The sequence below is a fragment of the Bos indicus genome, chromosome 27, assembly GCF_029378745.1.
Source record: "Bos indicus isolate NIAB-ARS_2022 breed Sahiwal x Tharparkar chromosome 27, NIAB-ARS_B.indTharparkar_mat_pri_1.0, whole genome shotgun sequence".
Classification (NCBI taxonomy): domain Eukaryota; kingdom Metazoa; phylum Chordata; class Mammalia; order Artiodactyla; family Bovidae; genus Bos; species Bos indicus.
The window spans coordinates 24101221-24123357 of record NC_091786.1 but is presented as its reverse complement, the minus strand read 5'-3'; the positions used below and the strand labels follow the sequence as shown (position 1 = coordinate 24123357).

Here is a 22137-nt window from a genome sequence, read left to right as displayed (position 1 = left end):
CACCAGAGTATTTAAAATAATATTAAAGGAAAGAAACAAGAGGGCCTTTCATATGTTAATACTACTTCTCACATACTTGATTAGTGTTAGTAACAGCAGGGAGGCACAATCCATAAAATCCATGAGGACAGACTGTGGCTACAAATAGAAATATGCTTTGCTATGAAACTGCATATCATCCCCTTCTCTTTAAAAAAATATATAGAAGAATGTAACAGTGAAAATTGTATCACTCAGAGAAAATCACTATTATCATTTTGGTATACTTACACAGTATTTTTCCTGTACACATATGTGAACATATGATTTACCTAACCTAAAATCTATTCAAAATGCTTTTTAACTTAACATTTTATTGTATTTCCAGGTCATTAAAATTATCTTCAAAATCATGTCTCTGTATTTTTCTACATGCTAAATGTTCTAGTTTTTATATGACACATTTTCTGTTGTTTGAACTTCTTTTTTACTCTTTATTTTCCTACCATGAAAATAAGGTCACTTTCCCACTCCATATCTATTTGAGGCTGAAAACAAACAATAGATTAAAAAAATCAGACTTGAGATTCTGTGTCTTTTTTTCAAAAGTGCTTCTTTGAAAAAGAATTACATAGCAGCATTGCTGCTGCTGCTGCTAAGTCGCTTCAGTCCTGTCTGACTCTGTGTGACCCCACAGACGGCAGCCCATCAGGCTCCCCCGTCCCTGGGATTCTCCAGGCAAAAACGCTGGAGTGGGTTGCCATTTCCTTCTCCAATGCGTGAAAGTGAAGTCGCTCAGTTGTGTCCGACTCTAGCGACCCCATGAACTGCAGCCTACCAGGCTCCTCCGTCCATAGGGTTTTCTAGGCAAAAGTACTGGAGTGGGTTGCCATCGCCTTCTCCGTAGTAGCACTACAAAAAAAAAAAATGATAAAATAAACTAGGAGACATGTGTCACTTACTGTTCCAGTGAAAGACTGATTCCCAAAAATGACAGGATCACAAGCAAAAGATGTTAAAAAGCAACATAGCAGAAATGAAAAGAAAGGGGATGCAGAAACAACGCTCACACAATTACAGAGATGGAGAGGAAGCAGGGAAATGACCCAGAGGGTGGAGGATGACACAGTTTCCAGCAGGGCAGAAAACACAAGGCTATTTTACTTCCTCAGCAAATGTTTTGAACTATACGGAAGGTGAAGGGGCTGATGCTGGTGAGAACAGTGAACTGTTCGTACATAGAAGAACTTCTGCCATAAAGAATGTTCTTGATAATGCTACTGGGATTACAAAAAATTCACCTGTCACCATGCTGACAAAGAAAACAGGATGCATTTAGAGAGAGACGATCCATGGATTTGCCGTAATGGAACAATAGCCAATAGCTTAAGCGACAGTGGGTTGTGATGAGTGTTTGTTGTTATTTTATTCAATACTTTGCAATATAGAAACATATCAAGTCACTTACATGTAAAAAATAGATGCATATGTTCATTCAACAAAAACTCTGAACACCTCCCCACATACAGCTCTGGGCTACATATTGAGGCTGAGTCGGCCAAATTCCCGCAAGGAGAGAGATTAGACACGTGAACTTTCATGACAGTCTGTACCTATCCTCCCTGGGACCGGTTTCAGTTTGGATGACATATTTCATTTTTGGTATCTGTGATTATTTGATTAATGTTTGTCATCTCACCTTTGTATTACGAGGGTAGGAATTTTATCTGTTTTGCTCACCACTGTTTTCCTAGCATAGTGCCTGGCACATAATAGATGTTCAATGAATATTTGTTGAAAAAAAAATGAACAAATACTTTCAAAAGTTGGTGATAAGTGTTATAGGAGGTACATAGATAAAGACCACTAAAGTCTCAGGACAGGGTGATTAGTTCCAGATAAAAGCTAAAAGTTTTCAAAGAAGAGATGGTTTTGAAAGTCAGGACATGGAATTAAACAATATAATCACATAGGTGAGAAGGAATAGGACATAAACAAGTAAAGTAGAAACAGTTAGAAGGGAGGGAAGTAGGTAAATACAAGTATTGCAAAGATTGATGGTAGATGGTGGCTGCCAGTGGGATACGGAGGGCCAGGAGAAGCAGAGTTTGTGAAACCAGGGGAGTGGGAGGATGGGATTGATAGAGAAATGCAAAGAGAAGCTGGATGAGGTCATGGAGGGCACAGGACCTCAGATTCAAATGTACTGCGGTCACTCTGCAGGGGATGTCAAGCAAGCTGCTGGCAATATGGGTTGGGAGGTTTATGCAAAGACTAGCTCTTGAGGCACCTTCACAGAGATTCTGCTTGCAGTCATCAAAATGGATGAGGCTGTCCAGGGAAAGAAGATAGAGAAAAGCAGAGAACCAGGACAGGTGCTTGAGAAAGATTGAGATTTTTGGTAGTGTTATTTTTTACATAGTTCAGGAAAAGGGAGAGGCCCATAAAACCCATATATATATGCAGTTTTGTCTCCCGCTGCCCTTTTAGACACGACTGAAGCGACTTAGCAGCAGCAGCAAGGAACATGGGCGGAGGAGCCTGGTAGGCTGCAGTCCACGGGGTCGATAAGAGTCAGACACAACTGAGCGGCTTCACTTTCACTTTTCACTTTCATGCATTGGAGAAGGAAATGGCAACCCACTCCAGTGTTCTTGCCTGGAGAATCCCAGGGACGGTGGAGGTCTATGGGGTCGCACAGAGTCAGACACGACTGAAGCAACTTAGCAGCAGTAGCAGCAGCAAGGAATACCCCAGTATCCAGTATGGAGCCCTCGTCCAAGGACACAATGCAGCTCTAACTCTACTGAATGGAAACAAAAATGAGCAGTGGCACTTCTGTGGGCTGGCATTCTGGGCAAGAAGAACATGTACCATCAGACTCATGATTCTTCCCCTTTTAAATGCCAAACGGAGTTTATATAAAAAGGAAATGTCAATTTGATTACCCTTGGGCATTAAGACAGAGATGCCCAAGCAAAGTTTCCCAATATAGTAAGTCACTAGAAAACTATTCCAGAATCACAAACTGTATCTGCTGAGCTCCTCTTGGTACTGCCTTAAATAACATCATCGAGGTGTTATATGAGAGGTGTAGTTGGGTCCCCACAGAAAACCGTGCCTGGAAATACAACTCATCTCTGTCCCATGGGGTCAGGAGTGTCATACTCAAACTCAAGGAGGGGCAGAACAGTTACTCAACATGTTATTTTTCCAATATCGGGTAGCCGCATTTTTAAGTCATAGGCCTCTGAAGATTAAGTTGTTGGACCAGGCGAAGGACCTGATAGAAAGTAGCTAGCCCTACTGTTACAGAAGCGGGGGACTGGGGAGGGAGGAATCTGTGTCCAACTTGCCGCAGAAACTTTCAACCTAAGTTCCATCCCTTCTTCTGACTGACGCTACTTGGATGGGTCTAGTCCGAAGGCCATGTGAGTGAAAAGATCTGGAGAGAGCGAGCAGCGGCACCTGGGACTGAATCCCTCTGATCTCCGGTTTTGCCAGATACCCAATGGGGACCTTTCGGTGGCAGAAGGTGGTTGCCAGGATCAAATGAGAAAAGACGCGCTGAAACGTCACGCTGCTGTCACCCAGGTACGGCGTTGCTGCGCTCCAGGTGTGCTCGCCTCGGCCTGGCCTCCCCACGGAGGACGGGCCGCGCCGGGAGACACCGACGAGAAGAGGCAGGAAGGTCACCCCGATCTCCCGGCCAGGCGGCGCGGCAGAGCCTCACTTTCCGGGCGCGTTCGGGCGGGGCGTTCCCAGGGGACCGGGCCGAGAGGCGGCACTCCCCGGGCTCCGCTCTGCGCCCGCCGCCGCCCTCCCGGCCCGGAGGCGCCGCTGACCCGGGTCCCCAGGCCGCCGGAGCTCGCGCGCCGCCCGGAGAGGTGAGGGCGGGTCGGGGAGGCGGGGACAGAGGTGGGGGCGGGGAGCCGCGTTGATCGTCCGGAGGCCCGCGAGCCCCGGGAAGCCCGCACCCGGGCCGCGGCTGGGGGAGGCGTTGGCGGGGCGACGGCCCCCGGGCTCTGCCCCAGGCCTCCGGGGGCCGCGCCGCAACTTCTCTTTGGAAGCCCCGGGCGCGCGCGGGCGCGCGATGCCACTCGGCCACGCGCGTCCCCGAAGCCCGGCTCCCGCGCGCCCTATTTTGTTTTCCCCCCATCGCGTTCATTCTCACACTCTAAAGTAGGTCACCGGGTGGAAGTTACACCCGGCGCAGCCCCTGGCTTTGATGCAAAGGCAGCTTTTCCGCCTCGGCTCCGGGGAAGGGCGGGGGGTGCGAGAATGCATTGGAACTACTCGGTTTCGTAGTGCTGCCCGCCCCCATACCTCGCGGCCAGGACCAGCGACCGTGGCGTTGACCGTGGTCCGCAGGGGTGGGAGGCGAGGAGCCTCCCTTCCACCCTAGTTGGGCCGGCCCCGCTCCTGCCCTCCCCGCCTGGATCCGGAGGAGGGGGCGCGACAGGTCGCCTCCCGCGCTCTAGGGCGCCCGCGTCCCGGGTCTGACCGCCTGGGGTGAGTGCCTGCTCTTCCGCTGTCATTCCAGTCGCCGAGGGTGACCTGCTTACCTTGAAAACTTAGACGTGATCCGAACAGCGAAGCCTGACGTGCAGGAAGGGACTGCGGGGATGGGCTTCGGATGTGACAGCGGATAAATCAGAACCCGGAGCTGCAGGAGACCTGTTTCGTATCTAAAGGTGAAAAGTAATTTGTGTTTTCCTGGAGTACATGTGTATCTTTCCCTTTGGAAGCTATCACTTGGGAATTGATTTTTAACTAGCTGGAGGCAATAAACGAACATAACTTGAGGCCAGAAAGTTTGTCAGGGAATATTTTTTAGTTGATCTGGAAAAACTTATTGAAATAGTCCAAGCTGATGTCAAAAATACAGTTTAAGAAAGAATATCAAAACGGGATTGGCAGAATTTGTGTAGTATTTGCTCTAAATGTCCTTACATATTATTTGAGTTCTTCGTGATAAACATTCTAAGCGTGCGATGCATAGAAACAGGGTACGGTTGTGAACTACAGCACAGATGAATCTTTATATTGGTATGTCTGCATGCATTTAAATGTACACGGAGTATTTCCTGGGGGCGAAAAGCTAGAACACAGCTATGTCATTTGAGTTTAAGGTTACTGGCAATAATACAGGTTAACAGTTGGCTTTTAACTCCTTGTTTAAGGAGCTGAAGTACTATTATTCATGTGACTCATTAGCACAGCGAATCCTTGACATTTCTGACTGATGACCGGTTAATCTGTCTTGAAGTTTAGGAAGGAACAATTGTAGGTTTTTCTGTCCTGATGCCCGGCTGGAAACGCAGTATGAAGGAGTCTCCAGGGATGGTGAGGGCTGCTCTAGAGTAGCTCAGAGGGAAAGATCATTTGAAGAGAATGAAAGCGACTCCCTGGTGGCCCCTGATTGCCCATAACTTCTTTTAAAGTGGACCTTGACAGGTTGGAAAGGATCTCCTCACCAAGGAAACTGCTCCAGAGAACTGCTTTCTTAATGCATTCGGTCAGGTTTGAGAGGCGGGTTCTCTATAGACCCTTCTCTTAGTCCAAAAGAAATCCTTTTTCTAGGAAGATTCAATTAATGAAATGATGTTCTTTGGAAATACTTTGTCCTTTTGTGTGTCTGTCTTCGTATAGCAAAAGCATCAAGGTTTTAATAAGATTTTACTTACTGGAGGGATGGGAAATGAAAAACGCTATGTTCTCATGGTTAACTCTGCCTTAAAGCAGAGGGGCAGTGGTGGGGGGAGGGGTGCTTTCCCAATACATCTTAACCCTCTGTGTACCTATATCTTCTAAAGCCAAATCCTAAGGGGATTAACAGGACTGTAAAGAAGGTATTAATACTTTCAGTATTTCTGATAGGTGGATACGGGGATATTTATATGCATTCCACTTGTAAAGAATTCACATGCGCCTTTAGAGAACGTGTGTCCAGAATCTGAGACACATTATGATGGACAATTATCAGCACTACCTCGAGGAAGGCAGAGGGCCAGACAAGCTTGGCAATAAACAGGACCTCCGTGCTGAGGAAGAAATGCAACTAAATCCTGTGTTTACTGCATGTTGATGTTCCGATTCGTATTTTAAATGGGAGCTGAATCAGCTCTCACTGTGATTTAGCCCTTCTATGAAGTATCGTTGCGATTAAGCTGTCAGCACTTGCCTGTGCAGTCTTATGCTTTTAAGCGTAGATAAATTAGGACGCGTTCTGAGGAGAGTGGCAGGAAGGGATGAAGACTGTGTGGTGATTTACTTAAAGACAGAAGGAACTAAATATGGAGGCTGATTCTGGTGCAGCTTGGTTGGTGGTCAGGCTGGAAGTGTGGGTGTGCTAATCGACCCACCGAACGTCCCTTCGCCTGTGTGATTCTCCTTTCTTGATGTCATCAGACAGCCTGAACCTCTAGCTAAGAAGTGTCCTAGAGGAGTTGCACCATTCACTTTGGGTACTCACTTTCCAAACAGAGAAACACTTGGAGTTTGAGCTCCATCACCTGGACTGAATTGCCACATTTCCTCATCTGTGAAATGGGAATAATATTTCGTAACTAAGGTGGTGCGTGCATGCATGCTAAGTTGCTTCAGTGGTGTCTGCCTCTTTGCAACCCTATGGACTGTAGCCCATCAAGCTCCTCTGTCTGTGGGATTCTCCAGGCAAGAATACTGGAGTGGGTTGCCATGCCCTCTCCTGGGGATCTTCCCGACCCAGGGATCAAACCTGCATCTCTTATGTCTCCTGCAATGGCAGGTGGGTTCTTTAGCACTAGCGCTACCTGGGAAGCCCAACTAAGGTGGTAGTCGGGAGCAAATGGAATAACTGGTGTAAAATGCACATTGTGAGCTGTCTTACAAGAAAGAGAAATGGGTTAAATCTCATCTCCTAGGGCTGCAGAGGGGTTGCTGTGTAATTGATGGTAGAACTCAATATTTGGGTGACTCATTCTCCTGTCCTGGTTAACTTATTATACTTTTGTACAATACACTACAGGGTACAATAGACTCTTAGTAATCAGTGTTTGGGGGAGAATTAGAGGCTTATACTGTCAAGTCTGTATCTCCTCCCCCATGGACAGACCACCGGCTTATCTAGCTGAACGAAGTTATGTGTGGTGGTTCTGAGAGGTAATGATGAGATAGCAGGGAGAGGAAGGAGATGAAATTCTAAAATCAAATTTAAATCTTTTATAAACTAGCTTCTGTTAATGCCATTAAAGTGTGGTTCTCATAAAACGATAAGAGTCCATAGTTTTCCCCTGGGCAGGTACATACTTAGAAATGGAGTAGTTGGGGCTGAAGCAGCAATATGACTCATGCAGGGTTTTATTTGTTGAGCATCCCTAAGTCACCTGAGACACCATGCTAAAGCCTTCAGGATGCAAGAAAAGCAGATGTAACCCCTCCTGGAAGCATGGCTGCTGGTACTACACAGGTAAACCTATCGTTATACCTGTGCTGAGTGCTATGCAGGAAACACGTCAAGGGAGGAGACAGGGAATTTGACCCATAGAGGGAGGGAGGTCAGGAACGTGTGCTTTAGGAAGTGATATTGGGGTTGGGAAGGATTAAAGCCCAGTGAACAACACCTGCAGAGACTCTGTGCGCTTCCTGTGTGCAGGTTTCCTGATGAGGAGAGAGCGAGCAGCAGAGATAACAGATATCTTTGCCGAGGGGGGGCAGTGGTGTGGGAGCGGGGCTTGAACAGCAAGCTGGGCTGGGAGACACGCTTGCTTTTCTTTTACATTAAGAATTACATCTCCATAGAATCTTAATTGTTTTGTGTAAACAGCTTAGGATTTGTTTTTCTTACAGATCACTCTACTGAATTATAAAAAACATATTGACAATCTTTTTTTTTTAAGCTGCCCAGAGCCTAAGCCAATATTTACCATAATTGACTAGTTTTGTCAACTCTTTGCATTATTAACTGTCTGACTTTAAAGCCATCTGGATTCATTTCCTTTTTAAAAATCTAATAGATTTTTGTTTAGAATACATATTTTGTATATTTTCAGCTGCATGCATTCGGGCTCAGTCATGTCCAACTCCTTGCAATTCCATGGACTCTAATTTCCAGCTACTAGACTTCTTTTTATCTATCTATCAAGAGAAAGAACACTATGTATAGATGGACTTGCCAGGTGGCGCTAGTGGTAAAGAAGCTGCCTGCCAGGGCAGGAGATTTGAGATATGGTTTCTATCCCTGGATCTGGAAGATCCCCTGGAAGAGGACACGGTAACCCACTCCAATATTCTTGCCTGGAGAATATATGGACAGAGGAGCCCAGCGGGCTTCAGTCCATGGCGTCACAAAGAGCTGGACACGACTGAAGTGACTTAGCACGCACACGTGTATAGGATAGCTGGAAATAAACAAAATATATGTATTTATCCAGTTTGAATCTACCTATTCAAGAGCTGATGGATTCACTTGATTTCTCCTGTGGAAAGCGCCCCTGCATCTGCATCTGAGACCCCGTGAGCCCAGCTCTGTGACACTAACAGGTCGGACTGGGCAGTGCCACCCAGGCCAGGTCACGTGAGGAAGCTGGCAGAGAACTGTCACCAGTGCCTGGTTTTATTTGGTTTTTTATTTCCTCTTCTCTTCTCTCTTCCCTTCTTTTTCCTTCCTCTCTCCCCTCTTGTTATTTTTCCTTTCATGTTTTTCTTTTTTCCTTTTTCTCCAAAATGTCTCATGACTATTTCTAAGCCTTTATGCTGTGGCCTCATCCTTGGGCCCTAAGAGTGGTGCCCAGATTTGGGGAGTTCTTGGTGGCAGGGCCTGTGACTTCTCCCTGGTCCTTAAGGAGTCACTGTGGAGGTCATTTTCCCTTTCGTGGTTCTCTCCAGGCTTTACCTGCTGTCCTGGGCACCGAAGGCTGTCCTCTTTCCTTTCTCTTGTTTTAATGTCATGGTGCAGATAAGAGAAACTATCCCAGCTATTTTAAGCAGAAAGGGGTTTAATATGGGAAGTAGGTGCTCACAGGAAGGCTGGAAGGAAAGGCTGCTGCTGCTTAGAGAGGAGAGGCTGCAGGCTGGACTGGAGGGGTGAGCCCCAGAGAGCTCCACGGAACTGGTGTCCTAGGGTTGCTGCCATCATCGCCCAAGTCCGGAGGCTGGAAATTGGAGCTGCTGCCTGAGCTGCTGACATCAGAGCTCACTCTCTGAGCTGTGTTCAGTGATCAGAGAAGCTGCTACAAAGCACCACTCCACGCAGGAAGCTAGTAACAGAACCTGGTTACCAAGGACAGAAACAGAACATCTTCCTTAGACACCGTCTACCTCGCTTCTTATCCAGGTCCTCTCACTTGGCAGAACCTAAGCTGTGCCCAGAACCCTGGCTGCAAGGGACTCTGGGAAATGTAGCTGATGGTTCTCCAGCCTAGAGACAGAGGAAGGCACACCTGGAGGAGACCAGAATGGATGCTGTGTGACACTCCATTTCCAAAGCTTACTGGAAACAGATTTCATCAGAGACTTAGCTAGAATATTTCATTCAAAGCAGAGAGATGATATATTGTAAGAATCAAAAAAGGATCCAGTTGCTAACCAATTTGCATTTCAAGCAGATGGATGTTACAGTCATTACAGATGAAATTGCTAGAAAAAGCATCAAGCAAATAAATCACTAAAATTCCTAAGGACCTACCCCTTCCTGTGGTGGTTCTATTTGAATATGAAATAATCTTCTTTTCTTTCTGTTTTTTAATTGAGGTAAAATATCAAGAAAATGATTTTTAAAAGCTCCTCCCCACTCAAGTTCCAGAAAGCCTATCTACTTAATGAATAGCAATACAAAGGAGGAACTAGGGTTTGATCAGGGATATAATAGCTTCTGGAAGACTGGTTCTTTCATTAAATGAATTATCTGTGTGGCTGTGTTTCTACTGAATCTTTCTTTGCTCTGGAACTTTAATTTTTTTTTTCCTTAGAGGATTAAATAGAGAAATGTCCTGTTAATTGGAGATTAAAATAAGAGTATGCTTGAATTCACTCTAATTACTTATTTCATACTCTAAGTCTTGTCAGATTTTTTTTTGAGTTATTAAAGTAAATATGATTGAAAGTGAAAGTCACTCAATCATGTCCAACTCTTTGTGACCCCATGAACTTATATACAGTCCATGGAATTCTCCAGGCAAGAATACTGGAGTGGGTAGCCTTTCCCTTCTTCAGGGAATCTTCCCAACCCAGGGATCAAACCCAGGTCTCCCACATTGCTGGAAGATTCTTTACCAGCTGAGCCACAAGGAAAGCCCAAGAATACTGGAGTGGGTAGCCTATCCCTTCTCCAACAGATCTTCCCAACCCAGGAATTGAACTGGGGCCTCCTGCATTGCAGGCAGATTCTTCATCAACTGAGCTATCAGGGAAACCCTGTTGAAGATCAAATATGATTCGGTCTTTATAATTCCTAAGTAACACATTATCATTTATTTGTACTCAGAAATTATATTATCACATCTAGGAATTAAGTCTTGATTATTGAATGAAATCATTTTATATTTGCTTCTGATATTTGAACCTTAAAATTAGAGAAGAGTAGCTGAGGGAGATGGAGTTACTTAGTGAATTTGTTAGTCTAATACATATATAATTTCTAATTGATTTTCATGTCTCAAAAGGTGAGAGTTCATTCAGAGATCTGCTCTGGTAGGTAATGAAAGAATTTAAATGCAGAATTATAAACGCTGCCTGGGATAAACCACACTATCATATTATACATCCAGTGGTGACAGCAAGAGTTTAGCCACTTGACCCCACGTCACCATAAATAAACACATCAAAATAAAAACAGTACTCTTTCTCTGTAAATGCAGCTTCAGGACAAATGCATTCTCTTCCACAGTGAGCCCCCATCTAAGCCCATTTAGAGTATATTCTCAGGGAGGAGCTGGTTGAATCTAACCTTAATCGGATTCACTGTGAGGAACAGTAAGTGGTATTCACCTTTGTAAGTTACAGTAACACACAAATGACCTAATTCCAGCTTTCCCCCACCCTCCTCTTTTTCTCTCTCATTCCTATTTGAGTAAATATTCAAGAGAAAAACCTGGTTTTTTCCTCCCTCTGGGCTATAAGCATGATGAGTTCTTGTCTAGCTATATGGAGCTTAAAGATTAAGTTGTAGGACACAACTCTGTTGTTTTTTTTTTTTAAGATTGAAAATCAAAATGGTCTTTTGATTTGCCAAGTGTATTATAGAGCAGAAGAACATCCAAGTCTTAAATCACTGGTTAGATCACTGACGTGCCAAACTGAATCAGGGATGTGGGAAGAGAGACCACGGGGTTGTGATACATTTTTTAAGGCAAAATTTATATGACACACCCACAACTAACATCATACTGAACATTGAAAACGGAAGGCTGTCCCTCTGAGATCAGGAACAAGGATGCACACTCTCACCACACTTATTCAACATGGTATTGAAGAGAATTAGGCAAGAAAAATAAATAAAAAGCATCCAAATTGAAAAGGAAGAACTGTCACTATTTGAAGATGACATGATTTTATATATAGAAAATCCTAATGACCCCACCACAAACTATTAGAAATAATAAACTATTAGAAGTAAAGCCTCAGGGTGCAAAGTCAATACATAAAATTGGATTTTGCATTTCTATACACTAGTAACAAACTAATATTAGTATTATGTGCTGCCAAAGTGCACACTAACAACACACTAGCAGAAAGAGAAATTGAGAAAACAATCCCATTTATAGTCACAACAAAAAGAATAATATCATCTAGGAATAAATTTAATCAAGGAAGTGAAAGACTTGTACCCTGAAAACTATAAGACATTACTGAAAGAAATCAAAAGAAGACAAAAAAACCCTGAAAGATATTAGATGCTCATGGATTGGAAGAATTAAAATTGTTAAAATTTACATATTATCTAAAACAATCTACAGGTTAAGTTCAATACCTATCAAAATTTCAACATTTTTCATAGAAATAGAACCAAAACCCCTTAAATGTATTTAGAGCCACAAAAGATCCCAAATAAGCAATCCTGAGAAGAAAAGAGTAAAGCTGGGTTTGATTTTAAATTATACTATAAAATTATACTGCCTGACTTTAAATTATACTATAGAAACATAGTAGTAAAAACAGCATGGTATTGGCAGAAAAATAGACACACAGATCAATGGAACAGAATTGAGAGCCCAGAAAGAAACCTACACACATATGGACAATTAATTTATGGCAAAAGAGCAAAGAACATACAAGGAGAAAGGATAGTCTCTTCAATAAATGTTCTTGGAAAAACCGGACAGCCACATGCAAAAGAATGAAATCATACTAGTCTTAAACCATACACAAATAGAAACTCAAATTGGATTAAAGACTTGATGTAAGACCTGAAACCATACACCTACTAGAAGAAAACACAGGCAGTATTCTCTTTGCAGTTGGTCTTAGTAATGTCTTTCTGGACATGTCTCCTCAGGCAAGGGGAACAAAATCAGCCATGAAACAAATGGGACGACATGAAACTAAGAAGCCTCTTCCCAGCAGAAGGAACCAGTAACAAAATGAAAAGACAGCCTAACAAGTGGGAGAAGATATTTGCATATCGTGTATCAAGTAAGGGGTTAATATCTAAACAAAATACCAAAAACTTCTACAACTCAACAATAAAAAGCCAGACAACCCAATTAAAACACAGGCAGAGGAGCTGAATAGACATTCTCCCAGAGAAGACATGCAGATGGCCAAGAGGCACATGACAATATATTTAATATCACAAATTATCAGGGAAATGCAAATCAAAGCCACAATGAGGTATCACCTCATGGCGATTAGAATGCTGCTGCTAAGTCGCTTCAGTCGTGTCCGACTCTGTGAGACCCCATAGACGGCAGCCCACCAGGCTCCCCCATCCCTGGGATTCTCCAGGCAAGAACACTGCCATTTCCTTCTCCAATGCATGAAAATGAAAAGTGAAAGTGAAGTTGCTCAGTCATGTCCGACTCTAGCGACCCCATGGACTGCAGCCTACCAGGCTCCTCCGTCCATGGGATTTTCCAGGCAAGAGTACTGGAGTGGGGTGCCATTGCCTTCTCCGGGCCATTAGAATGGCTATTACCAAAAACACAAGAAATAGCAAGTGTTGGAAAGGCTGTGGAGAAAACGAAGCCCACATATACTGTTGGTGGGAATGTAAACCAGTGCAATCACTTACAGAAAACAATATGAAGATCCTTCAAAAAATTAAGAATAGAACTACCATATGATCCAGTAATTCCGCTCCTGGATATTTATTTAAAGAAACAAAAACACTAATTATAAAAGATATATACACCATCACGTTCATTGTACTACTTACAACGGCTAATACATGGAAACAAAGGCCCACTCTGTCTATGGATGGATGGACAAAGAAGATGTGGTTTATGTACACAACGGAATATCGCTTAGCCATAAAAAGATGCAATCTTCCATTTACTACAACACTGACCTTGAACATATTATGGTAAGTGGAATAAGTCAGATGGAGAAAGACAAATACCATGTATTTTCACTCTTACGTGGAATATAGAACAAAACAAAATAAACGAACAAACCAAAATTTAAAAACCACAAACAAACATACAGGTACAGAGAGCAGAGAAGTGGTTATGGAGTGGGTGATGGGAAACTAAACTTTTAGCGGTGAGCACACTGCAGTGTAGACAGAAGTCAAAATATAATGCTGCACACGTGCAATGTATATAATGTTACAAACCAGGATTACCTCAATTAAAAAAAAAAAGAGGCTTTTAGTGTTTAAAGAAGTAAAGAGTTCGTGAGAATGGAGGGCTGCTTTTGGTACTTCAGTCATTGTTCGGCAAGTAATCAGTAATTTTTTTTAAATGTGAAGAGGGCCATCAAGGAAAGGGGAACCTCATTCTGATCAACGATTTCAGTCCTATGACCACACGAAATTGAATTCAATTCCAAGAATTGGCTTGGAAGCAGATTTTACCCCAGAACCTCTAGCTGACAGCTCACCCTGGCTGATTATCTTGGTCTCAGTGTTAACCATAGTCGGAGAGGAAAACTCAGCCATGTTGTGCCAAACATCTAACCAACAGAGTTATGAGCAAATAAATAAGTGTTGTTTTAAATTAAAAAATAAAAATACTGGAGACTGTAGCGTTCTCTGGGACACCGTGTTTATAATTAGAGTGATTCTAGAAAATGCAGGCATGTTCTAAATGTTAAGATGTTTTAAAATGAAGATGGCAATACAATGATTTATGCGATCACAAAATAGAACCAGGGTGATCATGTGACTTACTGTTCAACCTGGGGCACTTCTGAGAGCAAAGAGCGGGGGCACTGCGGGCAGATGGTATTATATTGTGCTTCATTTTATTCCACTTTGTGGATTTTGTCTTGCCTACAAATTGAAGGTTGGAAGTAGCCCTGCATCGAGCAAGTCTATCAGTGCCATTTATTTCTCCAACACCATGTGTTCACCTTGTGTCACTTTTTGGTAATTCTCACACTATTTCACACTTTTTCATTGTTATTATATTTGCTATGTTGATCTGTGATCAGTGATCTTTGATGTTAACTACTGCAAAAAGATTAAGACTCACTGAACGCTGAGATGACAGTTGGCATTTTTAGCAATAAAGTATTTTTTAATTAAGGTACATACATTTTTGATACATAATGCTGTCGCACACTTATAGACTACAGTATATTACAAACATAACTTTTATTGTAACAGGAACCAAAATTTCACGTTCTTCACTTTATTGCCATATTTGCTTTACTGCGGTGGTCTGGAACCGAACCCACAGTATTTTCAAGGTCTGCCTGTATTAATGAGTGCCCTGGGGAAAAGAAGCGTGGGTGGGGACTGCCCCAGCAAGCCTGCACTTAAGATCTCACCCAAGATTAAGTGTTGTGTAGCATTATTGCATTAATTGTAATAGTGACTTTCATGAAACTTACCATTTTAACCATTTTTAAGTTTGTAATTCAGTGGCATTAAGTATGTTCATATTGCTGTGCAATCATCATCGTTTATCTCCAGAATGTTTATCATCTTACAAAGCTGAAACTACACCTATTAAACAGCAACTCCCCATTTACCTCTCCTCCCAGCTCCTGGCAACCACTGTTTCTACTTCCTGTTTCTATGAGTTTGACTACTCTGCTGCTGCTGCTGCTGCTAAGTCGCTTCAGTCGTATCCGACTCTGTGCAACCCCATAGACGGCAGCCCACCAGGCTCCCCTGTCCCTGGGATTCTCCAGGCAAGAACACTGGAGTGGGTTGCCATTTCCTTCTCCAATGCAGGAAAGGTAAAAGTGAAAGTGAAGTCGCTCAGTCGTGTCCGACCCTTAGTGACCCCATGGACTGCAGCCCACCAGGCTCCTCCATCCATGGGATTTTCCAGGCAAGAGTACTGGAGTGGGGTGCCATCGACTACTCTAGGTACCTTATATTAGTGGGATCACACAGTATTTGTCCTTGTGTGACTGCCTTATTTCACTTAGCAAAATATACATTGATGCTGTGGCATATATCAGAGTTATACTTCTATTTAAGGCTGAATAGTATGTTTCTATGGGTTTCCCTGTGGCTCGGTGGTACAGAATCTGCCTACCAATGCAGGAGATGCGTGTTCGATTCCTGGGTTGGAAGATCCCCTGGAGGAGGAGATGGCAACCCACTCCAGTATTCTTGCCTGGAGAATCCCACAGACAGGAGTCTGGAGGTCCATGGGGTGGCAATAGAGTTGGACACGGCTGAGCGACTAAACAACACAAGTATTCTTCTGTATGTATATACACATTATGTTAATTCATTCATGTCTAAGTGGATACTTGAGTCGCTTCCACCTTTGGCAGCTGTGAATAATGCTGCTATGGACATGTGTGTGCAAATCTCTCCACAAGCCCTTGCTTCCAGTTCTTTGGGGTATATATCCACCATATCGATTTTTAAATGAAGTTAAAAATGGAAGGGGAAAAGAACATTATTTCCCGTCAGGATGTTTTTCATTATACTTCTCCAGCATCACACTTTGTTGGGCGGAAGTCCAGCACTGTCTCTGCAGAATTCATCAGAGAAAGGAATCTGGGATCATCTAAACAAGCTGCCTGCTGATAAAAGCACCCAGGGTCTCGAATTCCATCCTCACACAAGGAAGCTAGCTCTTCTGTTACAACTGTCATAATACGCTGACCACAGATGTTTTTAAGAGAAAAGGCGTGGCATCTAGAATGGAGTCAGGGAACAGCCTCCAGCAGCACAAAGAACCAGGGGATCGACAGCATGAGATCAAACAGAACTAGTCCACGTGACCAAAAACATAACACAGGGGACATGAACTTCCTGGAAACAGGCAACAAACCAACAGCCACCTGTTGGCTTGGAAGGTGAGATGAAACGAGACAGGTAGCAGAATGTGGTCCTTCTACATAAAGAGAAAAATATGCTTCCTTTGGCTGTGGAAGTAGGTAATAATGTCAAGTTAGGGGGCTTGGGATGGACATGTACACATTGCTTTATTTAAAATGTATAACCAACAAGGTCCCACTGTATAGCACATGGAATTCTGCTCAATGTTATGTGGCAGCCTGGATGGGAGGGGCGTTTGGGGGTCAAGGGACACATGTAAATGTAAGGCTGCATTCCTTCACTGCTCACCTGAAACCATCACAACATTATTAATCAGCCATGTGCTGTGCTTAGTCGCTCAGTCGTGTCCAACTCTTTGAGACCCCATGGACTGTAGCCCACCAGTGCTCCTCTACCCATGGGGATTCTCCAGCCAAGAATACTAGCCAAGTGGGTAACCTATCCCTACTCCAGGGGATCTTCCCAACCCAGAAATGGAACCAGGATCTCCTGCATTGCAGGCAGATTCTTTACCAGCTGAGCTCCCAGGGAAGCCCTGATTCATCACCTATACCCCAATACAAAATAAGAAAGTTAAAAACAAAAAACAAAAAAAAACCCCCGATGCATCTGATCTCAACTTATTAGTCCCTTTACGGAAATTGTTGTTATTTACTCGCTCAGTCATGTCTTGACTCTTTTGAGACCCCATGGACTGTAGCCCACCAGGCTCCTTTGTCTTGGGGGTTCTCCATATAAGAATCCTGGAGTAGGTTGCCATTTCCTCCTCCAGGGGATATTCCTGACCCAGGGATCAAACCCGCGTCTCCTGCACTGGCAGGGAGATTCTTTACCGTCTGAGCCACCAGGGAAGACCTTTATGGAAATAGAAGCATTAAAATATGACCCTTCATTTGAAATTTTTTAACTTGGTTTCCATTGGGGGTTTATAGATCTGGACAGTAATACTGACATGTCTGGAACAAACAAGAAATTGCCACATTTGCTGGGTGGGAATTGCTCCCTCTCTTGAAGTCTCATTGGCAGATACCAGCCTTCTGTGGACTCAACCAAGAAATCTCATTCATCTGTAATAGCAGACTTGAAGAAACTTAATAAACTTTTGGTGATCAGTAGTAACTGAGCTTCAGAAAATACATCTACAGAAGTTACCTTCCAGCCAGAGATGATAGCTGAGAGCCCAACAGGTGTTAAGGAGCATTGAGAAAAGAAGACTCAAAGTGAATATCTCATGAGCACCAAAAATGAACAGCATCCACAAGTCTGCTTGCATTAGACCACACTTGTATTGCTGAGTACCAAAAAATTATCAGGCAAATCCACACAAAAACCTGCACACACGTTTTATAACGCAAACATCCCAAATTCACATATAATCCACAAGTCCTCCAATAGGTGGATGGATAAGCTGTTCATACAGTGCTATACTAGTCATAGTTGCTGCTGTCGTGTTTTTTTTTTTTTTTGGCTGCATCATGCACAACTTCCCTGACCAGGAATCAAACCCACGCTCCTTCCATTGGTGGTGTGGAGTCTTAACCACTGGGCCACCAGGGAAGTCCTGGAATATTATTCCATGATGAAGATATCTATGGAGCTACAGAAAGACATGGAGAAGGAACTTTAAGTGCATAATTGCTAAGTCAATACACCAGGCTGAAAAGGCTAAATTCTATATATAATCCCAATTTTTTGACATCTGGGAACAACTACAAAGACAGTAAAAAGATCAGGGGTTTTTGGTGGGGAAAAAGAGGTGAATTAAGTGGACACAGAGGGTTTATGGCAGTGAAACTATTCTGCATGGTGTGTGGGTAACTGTGGATACATGACATTTGCATGTGGCAAAACCCACAGTACACAACACTACAAACTGTGAAGTCTACTACCTACTATGGACACTTACTAATAATAATGCATCACGATTTGCTCATCAGTTGTAGCCAAAGTTCCACACCAATGCATGCTGTTAATTTTTAAATTACCTAAATATTTAAAAAATGTACTAATAGGTACTTCATGTGCTAGAGAAATGTAGACAATGTTACCTTCAGTAGGCCAGGTAATGGCATGTCAGGGAACATGGCTCAATTGAGGGAAATTAATAAATGAGAGCATTGCTGTCATTCCAGGCCCAGCTGAAACCTTTTACAAGCGGCACTCACCCTAGGCACTGACATTTCACCCAAGCTCTTAGGAGATGAGGAGGATGTACTCAGTGAGACTTCTGAGCAAACTACTTCTTGCCATCCAGTTGAATATGGGTTAAAGAGTAGGACCAGAGCCCAGAGAATCCACTGACAGACAGGCCTGAAACCAGAGAAAAGGCTGCTTTTGAAGCTGTTAAGGCCATTCATCATCAAGGCCCTGCAACCTTCTACCATTAATTTTTCCTCCTGCAGACACTGCCTGGATTCTCCAGGCTGGCTTTCCTTTGCAGGAAGCTCTTGAGGCTTTGCATCTAGTTGGCAGAAATGCAGACCTACCTTTTCTTGTTTCGCGAGCCAAGAATGTTATATTCCCACATGACCATGAAAAATTGGGCCAGACAATCCACCATTCCCTTAAAAAAGCTACACAGACACACGTGCACATTCCTATGTATGCAGGAGATGTTTAAACCTCCAAGTGGAATGTTCAGCCAGATATTTTTAAAGTCATTTATGTTAGGTAATCTGTCTATTTTACTTGTTAAACTTTAGGCCTTTTGAGATGCAGTGGAAGTATGCGCATACAGGAGATGTTTATTCTCATTAAGATGATTATATTTTGGATATGTTGATGGTTTTATGTATAACATACCACTTTAGGATGACAGCAAATGTTCAGAAAGCAGAAGTTACTAGGAATCCCACTGTAAGTGCTGTTAAAAACAGAAAACTGCATTGTAGGCAAGGTACACCCTGTGGACTCAACTGTCAAGTTACAAAGTTTTAACCACATAGTTTGCTGCTCTGAATGATACCCAGGGTTTTGTGTATTATGATTTGTCCATTAAAAAAAAGGAAATTGAAGGATAATGGAATAATTTTTAAAATGAAGGAAAACTATGTATTTCGACACAGAAAATTTTCTTACAGGTAATAGTAATCATTAAAGCATTTATTCAGGTTATTGAATACTTTGTGTATCAATTACTTTAGTTAAAGCTGTGACTACTTTAGTTAGACCTTGGATTTGTTTATTTAAACTAGACCACAGTGTGGCAGGGTAGACCCCTGCACATGCAGAATTAGTACAGGAAGGTTTTAGTCATTCAGAAACATAATTATATAGTTTTCTTTTATTTACCCATTGGCTCTCAAGTATTTATAACGGCCTGCATTCTCACTGTGACCCAGAGCTTAAATAAACTTCACTCCACAGCTGACATTTCCCTCGCCTGACCATGCCAGCATCATGGTCTTCCCTCAACATCCTTACATCCTGCACCCATTTCCTTTCAAGTCTTCCTTAGCATCCTGAACCCTTCACTTGAGCAGCACTGAACTGAGGCTTCATGTTGGAAAGATGACCAGTGGCTTCAGAAAGAATATATTCTAGTCCACATACTAACAGTGAGTTCCCGAAGTCCCAGCAAAATGACCATCCTATGGAACTCAACCATAGTTTCTCTCCAGGATGGTGTTTCTCTGAAACCGAGTGATGGAAACAGGTGGCAGGATGACCCAAGAGACCTTGGTGATGGAGTGTGTCACACGGCAGCCAGGCTGCGATGGGTTGAGAGGAGACTGGAGGACAAGCAGACAGGTGGGATTCATGGACCCCTCTTGAAAAGGAAGGAGGAAGACGAGGGTAAAGCTTGAGAGCAGAGGCAGGGCCTGGCAGGGCTTGCCTTGTGTGTGGCTTTGTGTTTCTGTTTAAGCAGAGGGGGCTCCGTGTGTCTGCTGGCTGAGGAGAGGAGGCCATGGGCAAAAGCCAAAGGCCGGAACAGAAAGAGCAATGAATGAGGCTGATGTCCCCGTAAAGATGGGATCCATGGAGAAGAGAGGCCAGCCTTGGTGAGGAGTCTGAGGATTCTGAAACAAAAGGGATGCATGAGACTGTGGAGCAAAAAGATGGAAATGGAAGAGGTCTGTCTGCATTTTCTTAGTGAAGTCGGGGCAGAGTTAGCCTGAAAAGGCACTGTTCTGTCAATATCCCTGACTGCCCAGGGAATTAAGATCCTGATGTAAACAATCAAAGTGAAAGCTTTGGTTTCATATCCATTTGCCCCCATCTGACCCTAGTTTTTTCGTGCATGAGCTGTTCAATGTCTCATTTTCTAACAGTTTAGGAGGCCATCAAACAAAGACCTGATGAGGAAAGTACACTACTGCTTGGCCCTTCTAAGGAAAAGCCTACTTTTAAAAACTCAAGTCATTATTGTCCTTTTTGGGCTATTATTTAAAAACTATTTATCAAAAACATTGTATTTCATCTTTATTTTTCAATATTTCACATGTCCATGTTATTGGAATTGTACACCTTGGGGGGCTTCCCAGGTGGCTCAGTGGTAAAGAATCGACTGCAAAGCAGGAGCCGCAGGAGACGCGGGTTTGATCCCTGGGCCGGGAAGATGCCCTGGAGGAGGAAATGACCACCCATTCCAGTATTCGTGCCTGGAGAATCCCATGGACAGAGGAGCCTGGCAGGCTACAGTCCATGGGGTCGCAGAGCTGGACACCACTGAGTACGAGTGAGTGAGTTCCCGTTCATGACAGACACATCATCGCCTTTCCTGGTAAAATAAGTGTGCATGTCACAAAATAGTGTCTTAGCATGGGCTGGCATGACCAAGTACCACAGACAGGGTGGCTTAAACAATAGAAATATGTTTTCCCACAAGGTTCCAGCTGGTCTGATTTCTGGTGAGAGCTCCCTTCTTGCTGGCTTGCAGACAGCCTCCTTCTCCCTGTGTCATTATCTGACCTTCCTTCTGTGTGCACGTGGAGAGAGACCTCTCTGGTGTCTCTACCCTGCTGGATCAGGACCATACTCTTATGACTTAATTTCATCTTAATTACCCCCTGATAGGCCCCCTCCAAGAAGGCAATGGCACCCCACTCTACTACTCTTGCCTGGAAAATCCCATGGACGGAGGAGCCTGGTAGGCTGCAGTCCATGGGGTCGCTAAGAGTCGGACACGACTGAGCGACTTCACTTTCACTTTTCTCTTTTCATGCACTGGAGAAGGAAATGGCAACCCACTCCAGTATTCTTGCCTGGAGAATCCCAGGGACGATGGAGCCTGGTGGGCTGCCGTCTATGGGGTCGCACAGAGTCGGACACGACTGAAGCGACTTAGCATAGCATAGTATAGCATAGGCCCCCTCCAAATACAGCCACATGGAGAGTCAGAGCTTTAACATGTGAATCCTGCAGGAGACATGGACATTCCGTCCATGAAGATGGCACCCTGGATTCCATTAAGTGCTTACCACCATCACCAAGATATCTTGCCATCAGTGCTTTATGTTAAATCTTCTGTCTTACTTAATTTTTAATTTAGAATCAAATTGTATTTGTTTATTTTTTTAAAGTAAATTATGATGAAACTGTGAAGGGTACAAATGGTATTTATAGTTTTCAATTAGAAATAATAAACAGAGCTTCCTTATAGGCTTACTGCTGAAGAAACCAACATTGTCATAAAATGGAATATGAAAACTGAAAAAACTAAACTTTCCAAAACAGTCTGGTTTATTCTGGGCACAGACTTAATAACTCTTGCTGCTAGGAGAAGTACAATTTACTGCCATAGGAAAGCTGAAAATGTCAAACATATTGTT

General features: G+C 43.4%; 1 protein-coding gene across 7 annotated transcripts in view; it reads left to right on the top strand.

Moving 5' to 3' along the window:
- Positions 1–3548: 3548 nt before the first annotated feature.
- Positions 3549–22137, top strand: part of TRMT9B (tRNA methyltransferase 9B (putative)) — a 72124-nt gene continuing 53535 nt past the window's right edge. For 4 of the 7 annotated variants that reach the window (XM_070781307.1, XM_070781305.1, XM_019953307.2 and 1 more), the window contains exons 1-2: positions 3549–3866; positions 4523–4673. The gene's annotated coding sequence lies outside the window, so the exon portion shown is untranslated. The other 3 variants (XM_070781310.1, XM_070781308.1, XM_070781306.1) reach the window with 3 other exon arrangements.